Below are 12,249 nucleotides of genomic sequence, written 5' to 3' on the forward strand. Positions count from 1 at the left end.
GGGGCCAGGGGCCTTACGGGGGTTGACTCTCCTCAGGGTCTTCAACACATCGGCGGAGTCAAGGCAGAGTACCTCCTATTCCTGATGGGGGACAGTTTTAACTGCTGGAGTGCCGTTTAGTGCCTCGAACCTCCCAAAGAAGTTATTTAGACCATTTAGAAAGTCAGCATCAACTTCACCCACCGGGGGGGGAGGGTGAGTTGTAGTCTGTAATCGCCCGTATGCCTTGCCACATACTCCTGGTGTTGTTGGCGTCGTGGAAACGATCCTGAATTTTTCGACTGTGGTCTCGCTTCGCTACCCTGATGGCACGGTTCAAGTTGGCTCTCGCTGTCCTCAGTGTCTCCTTGTCGCCAGACTTGAAGGCAGAGTTCCGCGCTCGTAGCGTTTGACGTACCTCCTCAGTCATCCAGGGTCATTGGTTGCCCCGGGTGATGATATTCTTAGTGGTGCTGACGTCCTCGGTGCATTTGTTGACGTAGGCTGACACAGTCATGGCACACGCATGTCAAATCTACATCGGGGAAACTGGGAGGGAGGGAGGGAGGGAGGGCGGGAGGGAGGCAAGCAGGGAGGCAGGCAGGCAGGGAGGCAGGCAGGGAGGCAGGCAGGGAAGCAGGCAGGGAGGAAGGCAGTGTCTGTCTGTTGAGGTTTTCACCTTGTTCTTCTCCTGCTGAAGTTCTAACTGGACGTCCATCAGTTTGGCTCTCAGCTCGTCATTGGCGGCCTGAAAGGCGTCCGTTCGCTCCGCCTTGACCCGCCCTGCCGGAGCTCGTTTGGACATCTCTTACTCGAGTCTCGCCCGGTCGTCAGTCAGAGATCACAACATTTGTACCTGGAGAGCACAAACGCAGCGCTGTTTTCCACTGGCTTCGGACTCAACTTCAATCGGTACCGTAACGTACAACATCATAAACATAGATCTAGCTTGACTTATTCATTGAATAAATGCATTTGGTTATTCAAAACTGCATCACGCAACATAGCGTGACCGAGACGGCCGTTATCCACCTGCGTGAAGTTATTTGGTGAAATGAATGAGATGTTTAAGACACCATCGTTCTGTCTCTATGTAGATGAAGGGAAATAATCGATTGCTGAAGGTCCAAAGGTGTTGTGATAAACAAATAAACATATTAGTGACATATTTGTGATAAACATATTAGGCAGGATAATCACAAATGTTAACTTGACTGCCCACACTGTATTTATTTATGGTTATTTGTTAAATCGAGTACTGTTAGACATGAAATAGGAAGTGTTTAACATAAATGGACGACGAAAGGGGTACTCACCATTGTAGCTCCTGCTGGTCAATGATACGAGCCTCTTCTTGCAGTGGAAAACATACAGCCAACAAACACCGTGGAACCTAAAGGAAGGAAATTAAACATTAACATTTAGCCTCAACCAACATTCACAGATACAACGCAACGCAAACTACACAAACGTAAATCTTTTTAAACACAATGAGTTGTACTTACCGTGTACGCTCTAGACGGTCCACTTGCAAGCAGAAAATAAAGATATTTCTGTTGATAATCGTCGTGTTTGTATCCGTTGTCTCGCTCAAGGCCATTGCGCCCACAGATTTGAATTTTGGCCAGAGTTCAGCCTATTGACGTCATTTCCGCGGTGTAATACCCGCATATCTGAAACGGCAAAGTTAAGAGTAGAGTTAAATAAAGTTTTTAATCAACGCAATAATTTACAAACGTTGACCAGTCGAAATAATCGTCGAAATTTGGCGTCTGTGGCTGGAAGCAGACGCCGAGTTCGACGTTCCTCCCAAATGCCACACTCCCTCGCTTTTCAGGGCTACAAAAAAACATATTTTTCAAAACAATGAGTTGTAATTACCTTGTACGCTCTAGACGGTCAAGTTGCAAGCTGAAAACAAAAATATTTGTCTTGTTAGTCGTCGTGTTACTAACCGCTGTGTCTTGTTTGCCAGCATTGCCGCTTTCCTACTTCCTGTTGCAAGCCACGCCCACGGATTATAATTTTGCCGTGAGTTCCGCCTATTGACGTCATGTCCGCGTCGCATGACTGCGACGTGATATTATCTAAAACTGTTTGTGCGGCATGGTGTTGTTCTGTGCGGTATTGTGTTATTCTGTGCGGCGTCGTGTTGTTCTGTGCGGCGTAGTGTTGTTCAGTGCGGCGTCGTGTTGTTCAGTGCGGCATGTTGTTGTTCAGTGCGGCATGTTGTTGTTCAGTGCGGCATGGTGTTGTTCACTGCGGCATGGTGTTGTTAAGTGCGGCATGGTGTTGTTCAGTGCGGCATGGTGTTGTTCAGTGCGGCATGGTGTTGTTCAGTGCGGGATGGTGTTGTTCAGTGCGGCATGGTGTTGTTCAGTGCGGCATGGTGTTGTTCAGTGCGGCATGGTGTTGTTCAGTGCGGCATGGTGTTGTTCAGTGCGGCATGATGTTGTTCAGTGCGGCATAATGTTGTTCAGTGCGGCATAATGTTGTTCAGTGCGGCATAATGTTGTTCAGTGCGGCATGGTGTTGTTCAGTGCGGGATGGTGTTGTTCAGTGCGGCATGGTGTTGTTCAGTGCAGCATGGTGTTGTTCAGTGCGGCATGGTGTTGTTCAGTGCGGCATGGTGTTGTTCAGTGCGGGATGGTGTTGTTCAGTGCGGGATGGTGTTGTTCAGTGCGGGATGGTGTTGTTCAGTGCGGCATGGTGTTCAGTGCGGCATAATGTTGTTCAGTGCGGCATAATGTTGTTCAGTGCGGCATAATGTTGTTCAGTGCGGCATAATGTTGTTCAGTGCGGCATAATGTTGTTCAGTGCGGCATAATGTTGTTCAGTGCGGCATAATTTTGTTCAGTGCGGGATGGTGTTGTTCAGTGCGGCATGGTGTTGTTCAGTGCGGCATGGTGTTGTTCAGTGCGGCATGGTGTTGTTCAGTGCGGCATGGTGTTGTTCAGTGCGGCATTGAGTTGTTCAGTGCGGCATGGTGTTGTTCAGTGCGGCATGGTGTAGTTCAGTGCGGCATGGTGTAGTTCAGTGCGGCATGGTGTTGTTCAGTGCGGCATGGTGTTGTTCAGTGCGGGATGGTGTTGTTCAGTGCGGGATGGTGTTGTTCAGTGTGGGATGGTGTTGTTCAGTTTGGCATGGTGTTGTTCAGTGCGGCATGGTGTTGTTCAGTGCGGCATGGTGTTGTTCAGTGCGGCATGGTGTTGTTCAGTGCGGCATGGTGTTGTTAAGTGCGGCATGGTGTTGTTCAGTGCGGCATGGTGTTGTTCAGTGCGGCATGGTGTTGTTCAGTGCGGGATGGTGTTGTTCAGTGCGGCATGGTGTTGTTCAGTGCGGCATAATGTTGTTCAGTGCGGCATAATGTTGTTCAGTGCGGCATAATGTTGTTCAGTGCGGCATAATGTTGTTCAGTGCGGCATAATGTTGTTCAGTGCGGCATAATGTTGTTCAGTGCGGCATAATGTTGTTCAGTGCGGGATGGTGTTGTTCAGTGCGGCATGGTGTTTTTCAGTGCGGGATGGTGTTGTTCAGTGCGGGATGGTGTTGTTCAGTGCGGGATGGTGTTGTTCAGTGCGGCATGGTGTTGTTCAGTGCGGCATGGTGTTGTTCAGTGCGGCATGGTGTTGTTCAGTGCGGCATGGTGTTGTTCAGTGCGGGATGGTGTTCAGTGCGGCATGGTGTTCAGTGCGGCATAATGTTGTTCAGTGCGGCATAATGTTGTTCAGTGCGGCATGGTGTTGTTCAGTGCGGCATAATGTTGTTCAGTGCGGCATAATGTTGTTCAGTGCGGTATATTGTTGTTCAGTGGGGCATAATGTTGTTCAGTGCGGCATGGTGTTGTTCAGTGCGGGATGGTGTTGTTCAGTGCGGCATGGTGTTGTTCAGTGTGGCATGGTGTTGTTCAGTGCGGCATGGTGTTGTTCAGTGCGGCATTGTGTTGTTCAGTGCGGCATTGTGTTGTTCAGTGTGGCATGGTGTTGTTCAGTGCGGCATGGTGTAGTTCAGTGCGGCATGGTGTAGTTCAGTGCGGCATGGTGTTGTTCAGTGCGGCATGGTGTTTTTCAGTGCGGGATGGTGTTGTTCAGTGCGGGATGGTGTTGTTCAGTGCGGGATGGTGTTGTTCAGTGCGGGATGGTGTTGTTCAGTTTGGCATGGTGTTGTTCAGTGCGGCATGGTGTTGTTCAGTGCGGCATGGTGCTGTTCAGTGCGGGATGGTGTTGTTCAGTGCGGGATGGTGTTGTTCAGTGCGGGATGGTGTTGTTCAGTGCGGCATGGTGTTGTTCAGTGCGGCATGGTGTTGTTCGGCATGGTGTTGTTCAGTGCGGCATGGTGTTGTTCAGTGCGGCATGGTGTTGTTCAGTGCGGGATGGTGTTCAGTGCGGGATGGTGTTGTTCAGTGCGGGATGGTGTTGTTCAGTGCGGCATGGTGTTGTTCAGTGCGGCATAATGTTGTTCAGTGCGGCATAGTGTTGTTCAGTGCGGCATGGTGTTGTTCAGTGCGGCATGGTGTTGTTCAGTGCGGCATGGTGTTGTTCAGTGCGGCATGGTGTTGTTCAGTGCGGCATGGTGTTGTTCAGTGCGGCATGGTGTTGTTCAGTGCGGCATGGTGTTGTTCAGTGCGGCATGGTGTTGTTCAGTGCGGCATGGTGTTGTTCAGTGCGGCATGGTGTTGTTCAGTGCGGCATGGTGTTGTTCAGTGCGGGATGGTGTTGTTCAGTGCGGGATGGTGTTGTTCAGTGCGGCATGGTGTTCAGTGCGGCATAATGTTGTTCAGTGCGGCATAATGTTGTTCAGTGCGGCATGGTGTTGTTCAGTGCGGCATAATGTTGTTCAGTGCGGCATAATGTTGTTCAGTGCGGTATAATGTTGTTCAGTGCGGCATAATGTTGTTCAGTGGTGCATGGTGTTGTTCAGTGCGGTATAATGTTGTTCAGTGCGGCATAATGTTGTTCAGTGCTGCATGGTGTTGTTCAGTGCGGCATGGTGTTGTTCGGTGCGGCATGGTGTTGTTCAGTGCGGCATGGTGTTGTTCAGTGCGGTATCGTGTTGTTCAGTGCGGTATCGTGTTGTTCAGTGCGGTATCGTGTTGTTCAGTCCGGTATCGTGTTGTTCAGTGCGGTATCGTGTTGTTCAGTGCGGTATCGTGTTGTTCAGTGCGGTATCGTGTTGTTCAGTGCGGTATCGTTGTGTTGTTCGTATTGTGTTGTGTTGTTCGTAATGTGTTGTGTTGTTTGTATTGTGTTGTTGGTATTGTGTTGTGTTGTTCGTATTTTGTTGTGTTGTTCATATTGTGTTGAGTTGTTCATATTGTGTTGAGTTGTTCGTATTGTGTTGTGTTGTTCGTATTGTGTTGCCTCTAACACTTAGCTTCTAACACTTAGCCTCTAGCACATAGAAGGTAAATAAATAGGAAGGAAGGACTCACCGGTGACGTCGTCGCCCACGTCCAAGCGTTGTACTTTGTATTTTCATCCTTCTGACAGTGGAAAACATATAGCCAACAAACACCGTGGAACCTAAACGAATGAAAGAAAACTATCATTTGGCCACAACCAACATTCACAGATACAACACAATGTGACGTGCGGTGTTGAGGTTAAAGGTTGAGTGAAGGGCCCTCGTTTTAAACTACTTTTTTGAAAAGGAGTGGGAACAAGTAAGACGTATTTAATTTATTTATTGGGAAGTAGTAAGACTTATTAAATTTATTTAATCTACTTTTCTTCCCAGGCAAAATTTGATGTGCTGCAATTCCAAATTTCCAAAGTGAATGAAGGAATGAAATCCTTTAAATTATGATTTTGTATAAATACTAGGCATAAACACAAAATCTACGGCACAAAATGGGCAGACTTTACTTGTTTGAAAAGGACTGGTTACAAGACAGACTTTTTTAATTTATTTAATGGGAAGAAGACTTATTTAGTTTAATTGATCTATTTTTGTTCCCTGGCAAAATTCGATTTGCTGCAATTCCAAATTTCCAAAGTGAATGAAGGAATGAAGTCGTTTAAATTATGATTTTGTATAAATACTAGGCATAGACACAAAATCTACGGCACAAAACGGGCAGACTTTACTTGTTTGAAGAGGACTGGTTGCAAGACAGACTTTTCTGATTTATTTAATGGGAAGAAGACTTATTTAGTTTATTTAATCTATTTTTGTTCCCTGGCAAAATTGGATTTGCTGAAATTGTATTTTGCCAAATCTTGACTTGAGACCTGATAGGAAGTATTAAACGCTCAGTTAAATCGATACAAGTTGGTAATAAGAGAGAGTAATGTTGGTTGAAGCGATGAATGAAGGTTAAAAGCAATTTAAATTATGACTTTGTATAAATACTAGATATTAACAGAACATCTACTGCGCAAAATGGGCAGAGTTTACTTGTTTGAGAAGGAGTGGCTTATTTAAGTCTAAGATTTATTTAATCTGTTTGTTCCCAGGCAAAATTGGATGTGATGCAATTCCAAATTTCACCACATGATGGTGCCAAATTTTGACTTCATAGGACATATTCAACACTTAACTATTATGTTCAAGGTAATCAGATTTGTTTATTATTCTAATGGCCTTTTCAAAACTATTCTGGATTACTACTTTGGATCTATTCTACATTACTTGGCAACAACATACTCTGTAACAGATTAGGCAGTATAATCACATATGTTAACTTGAGAGTGCCCACACTCAATCTACTTATCGTGATGTGTTAAATCAATTACTGTTAGACATTATTATTCTGATAATCTACCAAATCTTTGAATTGAAGAATTTGTGATTTAATTAATAGCTTGTTGTTATGTTCAGGGTAATCAGACTTGTATATAATTCTAATGGCCTTCTTTTGAAAACTATTCTGAATTACAACTTTGGATCTTATATTACTTTGCAACAATATACTCGGTGACAGATTAGGCAGTATAATCACATATGTTAACTTCAGTGCCCACACTGTATTTATTTATGGTTATTTGTTAAATCAAGTACTGTTAGACATGAAATAGGAAGTGTTTAACATAAATGTTATGGCTACTCACCGTTGTAGCTCGCTCCTGGTCAATGATACGAGCCTCTTCTTGCAGTGGAAAACTTGCAGCCAACAAACACCGTGGAACCTAAAGGAATGAAATTAAACATTAACATTTCGCCTGGACCAATATTCACACGTACAACGCAACGCGGCTACACTTCTGCTAGCGCCTCAGCTACACGTTGCTATTACAAACGTAAATCTCTTTAAACACAATGAGTGTTACTTACCGTGTACGCTGTAGACGGTCCAGTTGCAAGCAGAAAATAAAGATATTTCTGTTGATATTCGTCGTTGCTCAGTGGCTCACGGCCATCGCGCCAACAGATTTGAATTTTGGTGGAAGTTCAGCCAATTACGTCATATCCGCGGCACATGACTGCGACGTAATACCCGCTTATCTGAAACGGCAGTTAAAAGTAGAGTTACATCAAGTTTTCTTTTTTAATCAACGCAATCATTTACAACCGTTGACCAGAAAGAATCGTCGAAATTCGACGTTCCCCCCAAACGCCACACTCACTCCCTTTTCAGGGCAACAAAAGTACTTCTTTTTAAAAACGATTAGTTGTACTTACCGTGTACGCTCTGGACGGTCCAGTTGCAAGCAGAAAATAAAAATATTTCTCTTGTTAGTCGTATGTTACCATCCGCTGTGTCTTTGTCAACATCGCCATTTTCCTACTTCCTGTTGCGAGCCACGCCCACGGATTTAAATTTTGGCGGAAGTTCCGCCCATTGGCGTAGTTTTCGCGTATAGCAAATCCGATTGGTTGGGAAGGGGGCGCGGTTATGCAGCCGAGGGGTCCTGTGATCGGTGGGATGTAAAGTAGGCGTCGACGTCACGTCCGCGTCACGTGACCACGACGTGGCAGACGTCATATAGCAACCGCTGTTTTGTTTAGTAGACTTACAGTTGTTATGCATTGACATAATGGCGCACACTCCAAATAGATTTAAATAAATTAAATAATTCTTCTGCCCACTCCCTTTTAAACAAGTTAACTCTCCCCGCGGATTTGAATTCCGGCGGAAGTTCTTACAGTTGTTATGCGTTGACATAATGGCGCACTGGTTAGCATGTCCACCTCTTAAGCATGATGTTGCGGGTTCGACGCCTGATCAATGTTAGCATGGAGTGAGCTGAAGTGCATGGCGCTGAAGATTTGAATCTTTGAAATGCGCTGAGGTCTGACGTATCAGGCAGAATGGTTTGCCATCACGTTCAACAAAAAATAGAAACTTTCCCACTCTGATAAAAACGTCCTGTGTTCATCTACATATTTTCGTTTTGCTGTGCATCTTTTCCCTGCCATTTCGAGAGCCCAATTGACACTAATAGTTTACTGGAATGTGTTTGCCCATCCTACTTTGTGGAATTTCACCACATGCGCTTTTGACGAAAATACTAAATTGAACTCAAGTGAAGCCAACACGCACAACCCCCCCCCCCCCCCCACACACACACACACACACACACACACACCTACACACACACACACAAATGTTGATATGAACATAAAAGAGCCGCATGCGGTTCGGGAGTTGCGGCTTGGCCAAACCTGTACTATACAACTTTATTTGTGTAAAATTTTCACAACAGCTGTCACACAAACAAAGCGGGAAAAACCGAAGACGTGCGTGTTCCGCCCACGCTGGATTTATTTGCACCTTTGAAAAGACACCGTATTGCCGCAGATGTGGCAAAGAGTACTTTTGGGCATCTGAGACGGAAGGATGTCCAAAGCATCACGTCACCTGCTCTGGTAGGAATGGTGGTGGGACGTTGAGGTCAACCGCTTTGGGGTTGGCTGAATCTTTGGTCGCAGGATGCCACACACTTGAAGACAGAAGCAGAAAAGCAGAGCTAAATGCAAAATGTACTCACCGGTGACTCCAATTTTTTCCCCCCCTGAAGAAATGGATGGACGGGTGGCCCCGGCTGGCCGGTGGGACTCTTGTTATTCTGACCCTTTTTAGTGCGCGTTTGGGGCAACAACCGTTTTTTGTGGCGCTCTCTTCTGGTTCAAGAGTGCCCTGCATGTGAATTTGCCTTTCCTGCCTTCTGATTGGATGAGCGCCGGTGTGACGCGGTGCCTCTGTCACCGTGGCGGGGGGTATACGTCGGCATCGGAGCGTCTGCCAACGTCTGAGACCGGCTGGCAGTGTATCGGAGGTGTCGAGTGCGGTGCCGCTGGAGCTCACTCACCAGCTGGTGTTAGGGCCACAGAATGAAGGCCAAGGAGAAGACTAGAAAGAGAAACAGAAACTTCTCCTCCAATTGTTTGATTTGTCTCTTCTGAGCTTCGATGAATTCTTTCAGCTCTTTGTTCCTCTAGGACGGACAAATGGAAAGTAGCCTTCAAAAGCCAGTAAGCGTGCAAGTAAGTGCCGGGCTGGCTTTGGGCCCTTACCTGTTGCGCGCTGTGCAGCAGATCCATTCTCTCTTGGAGGATGCAAGCGTCGCGCTCCCTCAACTCCCACATCAGGGCTCGCTTCCATTGGTCCACGGCGCTCCTAAGCTCTTGTCTCTGATCCGCCGTCAGCACGTCATTCACGCCAGCGTGGCTGGCTTTTTCGCCGTCCGTGGCGGGGCAGTCCCGCTGCGGTAGCGCCTCGTACAACATGGCCTCCAGCTCCATGATCCTCTGGGCCGCAATCCTCGTCCATCAGTGGTCCGGCGGGAGATTTGAGGGTGGCTTACCTTATGAGCCTGGTCCATGGAACGCTTCCTGAAGTCCAACTCTTCATCCAGGTAGCCCTTCTGGTTGCAGAACATATCCTAGCACAGCTCAAGGTCAGAATTGTTGGGGCACATTGCCCCGAGTTCCCCTTGGCTGATGTCGCGTGTCTGTCTACCTTCTCACTTTCAATGTCCAACATCTTCTGTTGAAGTGCTGACTTGGTCACTTTGATGTATTCTAACCACTGAGGAAAGGCTGCTGTCACATAAGCAGAATGCGAGAGCGTGCGTGGACGTGCGCGTTACCTTCTCGGCTAGGGTGGGAAGGGTCCTGGCGTGAATCACGACCACCTGCTCCTCGTTGGTGAGATTCTGCAAGAGCCCAAAGGCACAGCGTCAACAAGGTTCTTTCAGTGCAAAGCCTTCCAAAAGTCACATTTGAGCCGCCGAGTCTCGTGGAGTGCGAACATAAGGAGTTCGACATACACTTACGGCGTTATCGCCCAGGATGTCCAGCTTCTTCATCAGATCACTGATGACGATGTCCTGGGGAAAGGCGCAAGGAGCAATGTAAGGTGTTCTGGGACCTCAGGTTAAGGTTAGGGTTGCGAGGGACGCCTTACGTACGCTCACGCCGTCGGCCTCGCAGTAGATCTGCAAAGGGCTGAGGCCGTCTGGGAAACGGACTTGCAGAAACTTCAAGACGGGGGAGCGCCACTCCCTCTCCTGAAAGGCAGAGGCATGCATCCGTCCGTCCGTCCGTCCGTCCGTCCGTCACATCTCTGGCCTCAACACGCTTGTGCGAGTCTTCCCACCTCCAGCTCCAGGATGCGGAACTCAAGCAGTTCGTTTTGGTCTCGGATATCCTGGATGTGCTCTTTCAGACGCGCTTCTTCCGCCTCCATCCGCCTGACCTGAAAAGACAGTCAGACCTCATCTGCGGGGCTTCCGGACGGGTGTGACGCCAAGCGACTCCGCCCAGCGCCTTTCTTTCCGTCACCTTTTCGGCCAACTGCTGATTGCTCTGACGCAGCAGCTGCTTCTCCTCCACCCACTTGACATTCTAGAAGAGACAAACGCGTGGACAGCTTTGGAATGTTGTGTCATTTTCATCCACAAATTCTTTGGTTGACTGGAAAATGACATTTGCTTTTCTCCGCATTTTCCCAGCCACGTTCAGGGGGGGGGGGGTTGGTCCAGTAATGCCAGACGAATGAGTGACTGAAGAATGTAGCTATTTTGTCTGAGAAAAAGGTGTGCTCATTGATAAGCTTACCTGTCCTTGTTGCTTCAGCGCTGACTCCAGATCTGCTACTCTGCTTTGATAGTGACCCATTTCTACTGTCATGTAACATGGGGGGAAGAGATGGTGCAAATGGTAAAATATGGATTGTTCACAGGAATAAATTGGCAGAGCTGAAATTCCAAATTTGTCCAAAAGATGGCGCCAGACCAAAACATGAGACCAAAAAAGGGGCCAAAATAAGCTAAGCAAGTTAAAATAGAAATAAAACAGGATTGTGAGTCACGCATGGACGCACAAATGTGATTTTTACTTTTTGATTTCTTTGCTTGGCTAAAAATGTATTCTGTAACAGCTTAAAGCAATATTGTTAGTCAATTCGATCAAGGGACCCGTCACTATGAGAATAGTGGCGTGACATAAATTGTTTGGAGAAGCACAAATGTGATTTTTACTTCTTGATTTCTTTGCTTGGCTAAAAATTGATTCCCTCTTTCATGAACTGTGTTTTGCAATCGAATTGTTCTGGGATTGAATGATTTTATTAACACGGGTATCAGTGGGTGAAATTGTTCGGTTTCTGGAGTGATTAAGATTTGTAATTCTATTTCATGTTTCTTCAATAAATGTGTTGTGTATATTCATCTACTTTGTTGTGCGCTGATTTGTACTGAATGTACAATCGATGGTTCGGGGTTGATTTGACAATTTGATTAATGTGCGGGGGGTTATTATGGTATAACATAGGACCGTAATAAATAAAAGTAACATCAGACAATTTTAGAGAATTGAATAACTTTCGTAGTTATTTGAGACACGAGTGAATTTCAATCCGTTTGAAAGTTTGCTTCGTCTGAATAAATTAACGGAAGTGTTTGAATCGGATTATCGGTTTGGTGTAGAACTGAAAGTAATTTAATTATTTGAAGGGCGCAGGCCCGTTTCCCCTTTTGACGGGCCGCGTAAAAAGTAACTCCGAACATGTTAGAGAATTAAATAACTTTCGTAGATATTTAAGGGAAGAGTGAATTTCGTCAAAAGTGAATTCGTTTGAAAATTTACTTCCTCTAAATAAAATAACGACGATGGTTAAAATAGATCATTTGAGTTGGTGAAGGATAAAAGTATTTCGATTGTCCGTCGGGCGCGGCCCAGTTCTTAATTTTGTCGGGCCGCGTCAAAAGTTAAACAGGACACGATCGAAAAATAGACTTGCCTTCCAAATTAATTACTGGGCAAATCTAAATAGAGTAAGACATTTTTATTCGTTTTAAGAAAGTTGTTATTCTTTTTAAAGCAATC

General features: G+C 46.2%; 1 long non-coding RNA gene across 1 annotated transcript; it reads right to left on the reverse strand.

Moving 5' to 3' along the window:
- Nucleotides 1-5,416: 5,416 nt before the first annotated feature.
- On the reverse strand, nt 5,417-7,414 carry LOC125969805 (uncharacterized). The gene is made up of 3 exons (XR_007481722.2): nt 7,252-7,414; nt 7,029-7,106; nt 5,417-5,501 (listed from the first exon to the last, which is right to left on the reverse strand). It is a non-coding gene; the product is annotated as an uncharacterized lncRNA (long non-coding RNA).
- Between the last annotated feature and the right edge of the window lie 4,835 nt (nt 7,415-12,249).

Source organism: Syngnathus scovelli, unplaced genomic scaffold (assembly GCF_024217435.2).
Source record: "Syngnathus scovelli strain Florida unplaced genomic scaffold, RoL_Ssco_1.2 HiC_scaffold_50, whole genome shotgun sequence".
NCBI lineage: Eukaryota > Metazoa > Chordata > Actinopteri > Syngnathiformes > Syngnathidae > Syngnathus > Syngnathus scovelli.